The following is a 9,538-nucleotide window of genomic DNA, read 5'->3' as shown; positions in this document are numbered from 1 at the left end:
ACAATGATGAACAGCATATAATGCAGCAGAGCAGGGAACAAGTGAGGTGTAAGCATGGAGTTCAATTAAACTATTGTTTTGTTTATTTCAGGGTCAATCACCCAAGATCCAGAAAGCACAACACAAAGAGGTTATTGTACTTTTTAACAATTACTTTAATCTGAAACTTAAAATTTACCTTATTTTTCATTAACTTTTGTAATTTACTTACATTACACTATCATCTAAATATATACCTTGATGTATAATGAGCAGAATTTAAATAAATCCATTCCCGTGTTTGTGCAGAAAACTACACACAGAGTTACATATATGTGTGCAGAACACACTCACCTGCATTCACAGCAATAGGATGGTTCATCTGTAGTATCCTCAAAAGTCATGTGACATGAGTGTCATTACGCTCACTATTCTTTCAGAATGACTCAATAACCAAGCAAGAACTGGGCAGCAGCTTTCAATTTAACTCTCAATCATAGACTTTGGGGAAATGTCTGTTCATTTTCAAGGGCAGGCAGTAACTGGATATCGAGGAGTCACGGCTCATGAGGAGAAAAGGACAAACAGTGGGGAAAAATAGAGAGGCCATTGCAATCACATGCACCAGAGACCAACTGGGGTTATACATAAGAGCCCCAAAGAGTTGACAGACAGAAGAGATTGTGTAAAAGGAGACAAAGGTACTGACTAGGAGAAGGATGGTTTTAGAGGCTCTGGACTCAGGGGAGGATCTGGAGGAGATGTTGGCCCTGGGCATTTGCTGCATCCTTTGCTTGTGCTTGTACAGTGTGATGACCATTGAGACACTGGCCCATAGCATGAGTCCCAGAAAAGGAATATCAGGAGCTGACAGCAATGCTGCATACAGAAAGTCACTGGTTTGGTCATGACAGACAGAATAGCAGTATAAATAAGATTTCAGATTTGCTGTGCTTTTATTCCCATATTTTGCCCTCATGTGCACAAGACTGATACTGCTTATAAGGAAATGAATTGCCCAGTTCAGGTATACAGAGTAATGGATGTACCTGTGTGAATTTATTTTAAGCTCTGAATAACTGTAGTCCCTGGGGCTGATGATGATGGCCTGAAAGACACTGAGGAAGCAGGTACTGCCAATACAAACACTCCTACTTATTCTGTGAAAAAAGAAAACCAATTTGCATACAATATCATTGAGGAAGTCTGTCAATGCAAAAGCTGCCATTGTGTGTGGCACTCCTTTAAATAGGACAGTTAAGATGTTGGCTACAATCAGGTGCATCAGAACCCAGTCTGTAGACCTTAACCTGTACCTTGCTAGCTAAAGAAACAGATAGTGGTAGAGAAACAAGAAATTCCCCAGAAATCCAATAATAGTCAGAGACAAGATGACCACTCTTACAGACAGCTCACTGGCTGTCATGCTACCAGTTTCTAGACTCAGAGTGAGGATTCTGCATTAAAAGATGAGGTGGGGACCACATGCACTGTGCCACAGGACACAGGATATTGATTATCTATTCTGAATGAATCCACAAGATATATTCAATCTATAGGGCATCTATCACTTTGACATGAATGTCATGCATGAAAGCAATTGAATGAGACACAACATGCTTTCATATTTTTAGATTCATACTCTTTGGAATGTGCAAAGAGGCAGCAATATCTCAACAGGACAGGAACAAAATATACCCAGTGGCCTGGCTCATTTTCTTTTCTTCTCTGATCTCAGGTTGCAGTCTGCTACACTCTCAGCACCCCATCTCTTCCCAGCATGCTGATCGCAGCTCCATGGCCACAAAGATCTGGAGGAGGTCAGCTGGAGGGAAGGCAGCCAGTGTCGGAGATATGGTCTGTGATTCTGTGATCTCACCTCTCCTCAGACCTGCAATTATTATTTTACTTGAAATAGCAATGGACATTGCAGGCTTGAGCAGGCAAGAACTTTGCTCTGAACTTTTCTCCCCTGGTGACCATTAGCAAAGAAGAATTGCAATTTCCTGCTGTTAGCTCTTAAGGGAATATTGTGAGTTCAGAGAAGTTGTTATCTGCTGTTTCCTAGAGGTCACAGAAACTCACTTTCAGATATGAAGAGGTATTTATGATCTGTCTGAGATCTTTAAATGTGCTATGAATGTTCATTGTATTTCTTGATTGTCTGAGGGATTCTGCACACAAATCTCATTCTCCCTTCCTAGGCTGAGTGGGTGCAATAAAATATATAGAACAGAAATTCAATGACAAATATACACTTTTTATATTTTCAAAGAGCACCATAAAATAAACCGAATGCTGCAAATTCACAGTAATACTTACTGAATAAATGTAAATTGTCCAAAATAATTTCTTCATGTTGCTTTTACAACTGTAGCCAATTTGCAGATGGCATTTTGTGTGAAAACATCATTCATCAACTTTGTTTGGCATTAGTACCTGAAGGGAAATAAGTAGGATTTTGAAGAGAGTTACCTGTTTGGATGAACAGTTCTGCTACCAGAAGACATGAGTTATTATTTTTTAATTTATTTTTATATGTATATTTAAATGATTTATTCCTATTATTATTATTTTTATTTCCATTATTTCTTTTGTTTTTGGTTTTTTGAGACAGGGTTTCTCTGTGTAGTTTTGGTGCCTCTCCTGGATCTCGCTCTGTAGAGCAGGCTGGCCTTGAACTCACAGAGATCTGCCTGGCTCTGCCTCCCAAGTGCTGGGATTAGAGGTGTATACCACCACCACCCGGCTATTATTTTTTTTAAAGGAAAACAAACTTCTTTATTGTACACAGTACAGAATTATAATGCAGCTCGGCAGGATGTATATAAATCATCAGGGAGTATTTCAAATCAACTGGCAGGCTAAAGCCTTTCTGCACTTTAGACTTTCTACACTCTGGAAAAGAAGCAAATGAATGAAACAACTCCCACACCCTGAAGGAAACAGCCATCTGGGGCACATGAGGGGTATGCAAAGTGATGCTGCTGTCCTGTGTCCCTTACAGCACGTGCTGTGCAGTCACAGCAGGGCAGCGGCAGCTCAGGTCACAGAAGGTTCTTTACATACCCAGTGAAACAGCATAAATTCATTAAAAAACCAAAACAACCAAAAACCCCAAACCAGTATAAGTAAAGGGAGGAAGAGAAAGCAAACAAACAGACAAACAGAAAACCAATGTATACAGCATTTACAACAAATAAATCTCTAGCCAGATGGGTAAAATTCATATCTATATATAGACTATGTGCAGATTAGAAAACTATAAATATGCTTTAGAAAAAGTCCTTTCATTAGAGTACAATGTTCACTAAGGACCGAGCTTCGGGCTTGACACCTCTGTGGGCTGACTAGCTTTCAGGAGGAAAACCTTAGTTCCCCAGTTATAAAATGCACCCCTCATTCCTGTGAACCTCTTCATAAGTGTGCTGTGGGTCAGGAGAGGGCTATGGAGTGCCTCCTTGTGAGACAGCAAAGCCCGTCCCACACTCAGTCAGCTCTGTGTCCTGAACATGAGGAACACTCTAAATGTGTGTGGAGTGTCAAGGACGGCACAGACTCCTGTCAACAGGGCTGGCAGCAGGCAGCAAGATACTGGAACTTCGTGGTGACTTTTCCTCCACGCCAAACCCAGTCTTTATGCAGCTTTATTTTGGTTGTTTAAAACATTCCCAATGCAATACAACACAAGTTATTAAATAAAATTTAACTAATGCAATGTATTAAATGAAATCTCTTTTCCTGGCATTGCCTTTTCCCTATAAGTTACTGGTCTGAGAGGACTGTGAGGCAAACAGACAGAACAGGCTGTTGCGATTGCTCTTGTTTGCTCTTCATGACTAGTTCGTATGAGACTATAGCTGTGAAAACCATGTACAAAATATGCAGTGCATAGAAAAATCAACATAAATTGTCCATGAAATACTCTCATTGAAGGATTCTGGGGTAGAAAATACAGTAGTCTAACCTAGCAATGTGCCCTGCATGGTACAGTGCAGAACTTCCAAGGAAATTTTGCTGACTGGTCCAATATTTGGCCTGGTTATTATGGGAGTAATCAACAACTTAAAAAATGAATATAAGGCCAATAAGCGGATCTCCCATGAAGAGGTGTGAGATAACTGGATCTACCATAGGAATACATGTATCCCAATAAAATAATTGATAGACTAAAAGACATACTGCAATATCCTTTTTTACAGTACATTTAAGACCTGATCAAAAGCACAGAGTGGCCTTTTGTCATAGTTTCCTTTTGGTTGTTACAGTGAAAAACCAAATGAAAAGTAGGGCGGAGAGGTTTATTTCAGGTGACAGTTTATCGTCCATCCTGGAGAGAAGTCTGGGCATACTTAAAGGAAAAATTGAAGGAGTTATGTCTTTTCTCCTACCAGGTTGGTCCATGGGATAGACCTAAAGAAACTATGCTTGGCAGGAATCACCTTTGTCTGCTGAATCATAATGAGCATTTTCATCCTGCAGGAGACCAGGATATAGGCTGTGATGTTATGGAAAAGTGTGTACCAGTGGTCACAAGTGTCTATGCCAGAACCTAAAAATCTAGAGGGAGAAGCAAGAAGAAATAGAGCCAGAAGATGTTTCACACACATAGTTTTAATGCTCTCATGGCTTTAATGTGGAGAATGACTTCAGGTCCTCAAGCACAGACCTATGAGCCAGGATACTAAAGGTGTGAGGTGTGTATGCACTACATACTAAGAGTTGAGAACATCTGACATTTACCATGTTGACTGTTAAATAGATATTTTAATATACAGATTTCACTTCAGAGTCATAGATGCATCTTTTGAGATAGAAGCTGCTAGTGTAACTGTTGTATAGAGGTATATACATTCTTGTTAATTCCTATTTTATTGTGTTACACAATTTTTCCTCTATTGAAGAAATTTATTTCTTCATGTAGGCTTGTTATGTCATGCCACAGCACTGATCATACTGAGAAATGCTATCAGGGATAGAATGAGCAAGACACTGGACATGAAGTATGGCTCTAAGACAAAGCATTAATGAGACAGGTGAGAATTTTTTAAATCAATGGTAATGTTTTCAGAGAATGTTACCATTATCACTGTACCTAATTAAGTAAACTTCAGAGCCATAGATAAAAACTAATGATATGTCAAAAATTTACATGGAATCTAATTAAAAAAAATAGAAGACTCAGACATCAATCTCCACAAATACAGTCACTTGATTTTGAAAGGCTAGTAGAAATACACATGGGAGTAAGGACAGTCTGTTTTAGTGGGGAAAATATGTATCTATATTTAGAGGAACCAAACAGGATTCTTACAGTCTTGACCTATTCAAAAGTCAAATCAACACAGATCAAGCATCCAACTGGAAGCCATGGCATTCTAAAAGTTCAGAGGAGAAATCTGGGAAAAATCTTCATGATACAAGCAAATACAAGCACTTTATGAATGACTACATTTGCATAGAGAACGATTTCCAAAATTGATGAGTGTCATTTCATGAAAGTGAAATGTTTTGGCAGCCTTGCCAATTGTCTTGATTCCAATTTAAATTGTTTTTAGAAGGTCATCAGATGCTCATGCAACCTTTTTCTAAATGGACACTCCTTCTTGCCTTCTTGTACTCTAGCTTCTCCTATTGACTACTACTCGTACCTTTCCACAGAAGTTAATTTTCCCTATCAGTGCTTTCAGAATATCTATGATGATCTGCTAACCATCTTTTAAAGCACCCCTCTCCCAGTGCTCTCATTCTACATTGCAAGCATCTATGGAACTATAAGTTCAACACAGTACAGTAGGGACTTGACGTTGTGACTTACCTATGAGAGAATGTGTGTGGCTTTTGTATTTCTGTACCTTCATTACCACATTCAATATAAACTTTTCAGTTCTATTAATTTATCTGCAAATTCCATAACTTTCTTTTATTCTTCATGGCCAAATTAAAATACTTTAGGTTTATATAGCACATTTAAACTATATATGCATTATAAAAACCCGTTGACTAAGAGTTAGAAAATTCTACATTGCTTCTCAGGGAGGCCTTAGGTACTCCATTAATACAGTGTTGCCATTGCTCCTGTTGAACCATGAGATTTATATGATAGTTGCTATAGACACCACACGCTGTGATTTTGTGATAGGAAAATAAAGATGGGATTGGGCTAGCCCAATACCCTTTCCTGCAAGACAGAACTCATGGTGCTAGAAGATTTTATGCAATTTGCTGAGTGGAAAAAGTTATCCATGCTGTTACTAAGCTATGAACATTAAAAACTATGATATCTATCTGACAGGTAAGCTATTCCCATTTGTACCACAATGACTGAAGTGTTTTGGGATAACCAACCACTATTTGATTGGATGTGAGGCAGATATCCCAGAAGGAAACCAGTACCCATTACTGTAGACCGACTCAAAAGTACTTGGTAACAGAAGTCATAGGACATGAGGGGGAATTAATTCTTTTGCTTAGGTAAAGTGACATTTCACAGAATCGCATTCTAAATATATGTGCTAATTTCAGAAGATAATTAAAATGCTAAGACATAATCAGAGAAGGGTCTTTTTCAGTGAGCTGTAATGAAGTCATAGAAAAATGGCCCCACAAGGAGCTGAGAATAAGTTAGAGGTAGTGCTTATTTTTTAGCAGGACATGTATATCTTCCTTTCCAAAGCTCAGAAAGCATTCTAGAAGAGATGGCAGAAAGAATGTAAGATTCAGAAGTTAAGAGAAGATAGAAACAAGAGCTGCACTATTTCATCTTCTGCATAATACACAACTTCAGAGTCATGAACTGTCAATCTCTATAGAGGATTGCACTTGGTCTGCACATGAATGGGCAGTCATCAAGGTAAGAAGGAAGGAAGAATTCAGAAGAACTATGTCTTATTGCTAAAATCTTTAGTATTGATAAGATAGGAAGAGGGAATATCAGTGTCTTCAGTTGTCTAAAAATTGTTGACCCACTTAGATAAAATGGACAGCTCCAATCCAAGTTACACTGAAGGCATTGGTTAATCTAAACAGATCACAGAACAAAACCAAAAGTCATGAACCTGAGAAAAGTAAAGATGTGGAGGAGGAGGCTTAAAAAGCATGGGAAGGCAATAAGAAGGGGTGGAGGGAATAAACAGAATGCGTTATATACATACATGAAATTGTCAAATTACTGACAACAATAAATAATGAAATCTTGCAAATAAAGGAAAACACACAGTAAAGAGATAGACTGTAGAATGTCAAAATGTTTGCTAGCTACACAATTAAGAGTATTAATATCCAGAATATATAAGAAATCCTAACAGTAAACATCATAATAAAATACGATATTTTCAATCTACCAGTGGCCAGTGTACATATGAAAAATTCTTCAACCTTACAATCTACCAGAGAAATGCAAATTAAGTCTACAATTATATTTCACTTCCTTCCATGTTCAAATGTACATAGCTAAGAGGAAAAAATGCAAGTAAGGCTGGAGAGAAAATGAGCAGAACAAAAACCTTATACACTTCTGGAGGTAATATCAAATATTCAGTCCATTATGGATTTAAGTGGGAAATCTCAAAACAAAACAAAAACCCAAAAAGTCTAACACATGACAAAGCTTTACTTTCCAAGGTATTCACCCAAAATACTCTAAATCAATATAACACAAGAGATGATGGTATACCCATGTTTACTAAAGATTTTCTGGTATCCAAGTGATGAAAACAACTTAGATGTATATAAAGACAGGAATGAGTAGAGATAATGTGATTCACACACACACAGGAAGTTATTCTCATTAATAAAGGAGAATAACATTGTCATTTGCAGGAAAGTGAATGTAAATGAAGAGAATAATATTTATGAAATTAAATTCATCCCAAAGACACATATTACAGGTTTACTCTCATGTTATTTTGTTAAACTCATACATTTGGATAAAATTATACACACACTTACATACACAGACAGCATGAAGTAATGGGAAAACTGCTCAGGGACAAAAAAGGAACTAATGGGATAGGAAAGGGAGGGATTGGAGGAAGTTTGGAGGCAAGTCATGTCCTCATTAACATAAATACCTGCATTAAAACATCCTCACATACCCCAGTATAATTTTCAGGGAATATACACAAATCAAACTTTGAATCACATATTGGTTAAAAAGCCTCCCAGGGCTAATAGACGATATGACAACATTATTCTGAATGATTATCTGACATAAATTACTAAGTAACGAATGAAGCATCTACAAAAATAGTTGAGTAAGTGTCCTTGGATATAATTGAGCATCCTTTGGGCATATGCCCAAGAGTGGTACTGCTGGGTCTTGATGTCTAGACTGATTCCCAATATTCCAATGTGCCAATGTTCCTGTGAGCTTCGACATTATTTAAACTCTATTGACATTACTGGGTTTTATGACAATGGCTTGGGAGACACTCAGGAGGCAGATGCCACCAACAGATACATCTATGCGCACTCTGTTTAGATAAAAGAGAAGTTTGTATAGAAAAAAATGAGGTTCTCTTTCAGTCCTAATATTACCATTGTCTGGGGAAACTCCTATACACAGGTGAGTTAAAATGTTGCTTATGAGCAGGGCAGTGGTGGTGCATGCCTTTAATGCAGCACTTGGAAGGCAGAGGCAGGTGGATCTCTGTGAGTTCAAGGCCAGCCTGGTCTACAGAATGAGTTCCAGGACAGGATCCAAAGATACACAGAGAAACCCTGTCTCAAAAAAAAAAAAAAAAAAAAAGAAAAGAAAAAAAAGTTGTTGCTTATGTTTAAGTGCATCATAATCAAGTCTTTGATTTTTCAACCTGATCCCCATAAAATACTGCCAGGGAAAATGATAGAGGATAGAGTTCTTGCCTAAGATTCCAGCTTCAGTGTGTAATAAGATCACCCCCACAGCCATGTCACTGGTTACCATGCTGTCAGTTTACTGCTCTCTAAGTCACATAGTCTTGCCTAGGGAGACAAGGCAGAAACTGTGGGTATCAAATCAAATGATGTATAGCATTTTCTATCCACATATAGTCCAACTAGGAACACTTTCATTCATACTTTCTGGCTTCCAGGACTTGCAATGCAAGTTTGGAGAGAATATATGATATAAACTTCTTTGCTAGAGAGGAAGCACACTTCACTGTTAACTAAAGATGACACCTACACAGCAGGGCCTCCCTTCCAGCCCTCAGATAGAGACAAACTACAACCAAACACCTGTTTTCAAAGAGAAGTCCTTTATTAAGTGGGGAAGAAGAGTTAACATGGAAGCTTCTGGCTCAGGCAGGAAAAAAAAAAAAACAGCAGCAAATGACCTTGCAGGTGTAATCTTTATAAGGAGAAAAAGGGGAGGTCTGTGTTAGAATGTGCTAGAATGCAGTGGTATATTTTGACTGGGAACACTAACTAGGTGAACCAAAGGTGGCTTTTGGTTGTTGGACTTTGATACTGTGATAGCTGGACCATGGTTGTCAGCCTCAGGATGAGGAAATGACCAAATAAGGGAATAGACCTTGGTGGCTAGCTTTAGGAATTCAATCTAATGGTTTTTAGCAAG

General features: G+C 38.2%; 1 pseudogene; it reads right to left on the bottom strand.

Moving 5' to 3' along the window:
* Nucleotides 1-462: 462 nt before the first annotated feature.
* On the bottom strand, nt 463-1,405 carry LOC131902688 (vomeronasal type-1 receptor 4-like; annotated as a pseudogene).
* Nucleotides 1,406-9,538: the final 8,133 nt, after the last annotated feature.

This window comes from Peromyscus eremicus, chromosome 1 (assembly GCF_949786415.1).
Source record: "Peromyscus eremicus chromosome 1, PerEre_H2_v1, whole genome shotgun sequence".
NCBI lineage: Eukaryota > Metazoa > Chordata > Mammalia > Rodentia > Cricetidae > Peromyscus > Peromyscus eremicus.
Note: the sequence above shows the minus strand (reverse complement) of the source record. Positions and strands in the feature narration are given on the sequence as shown.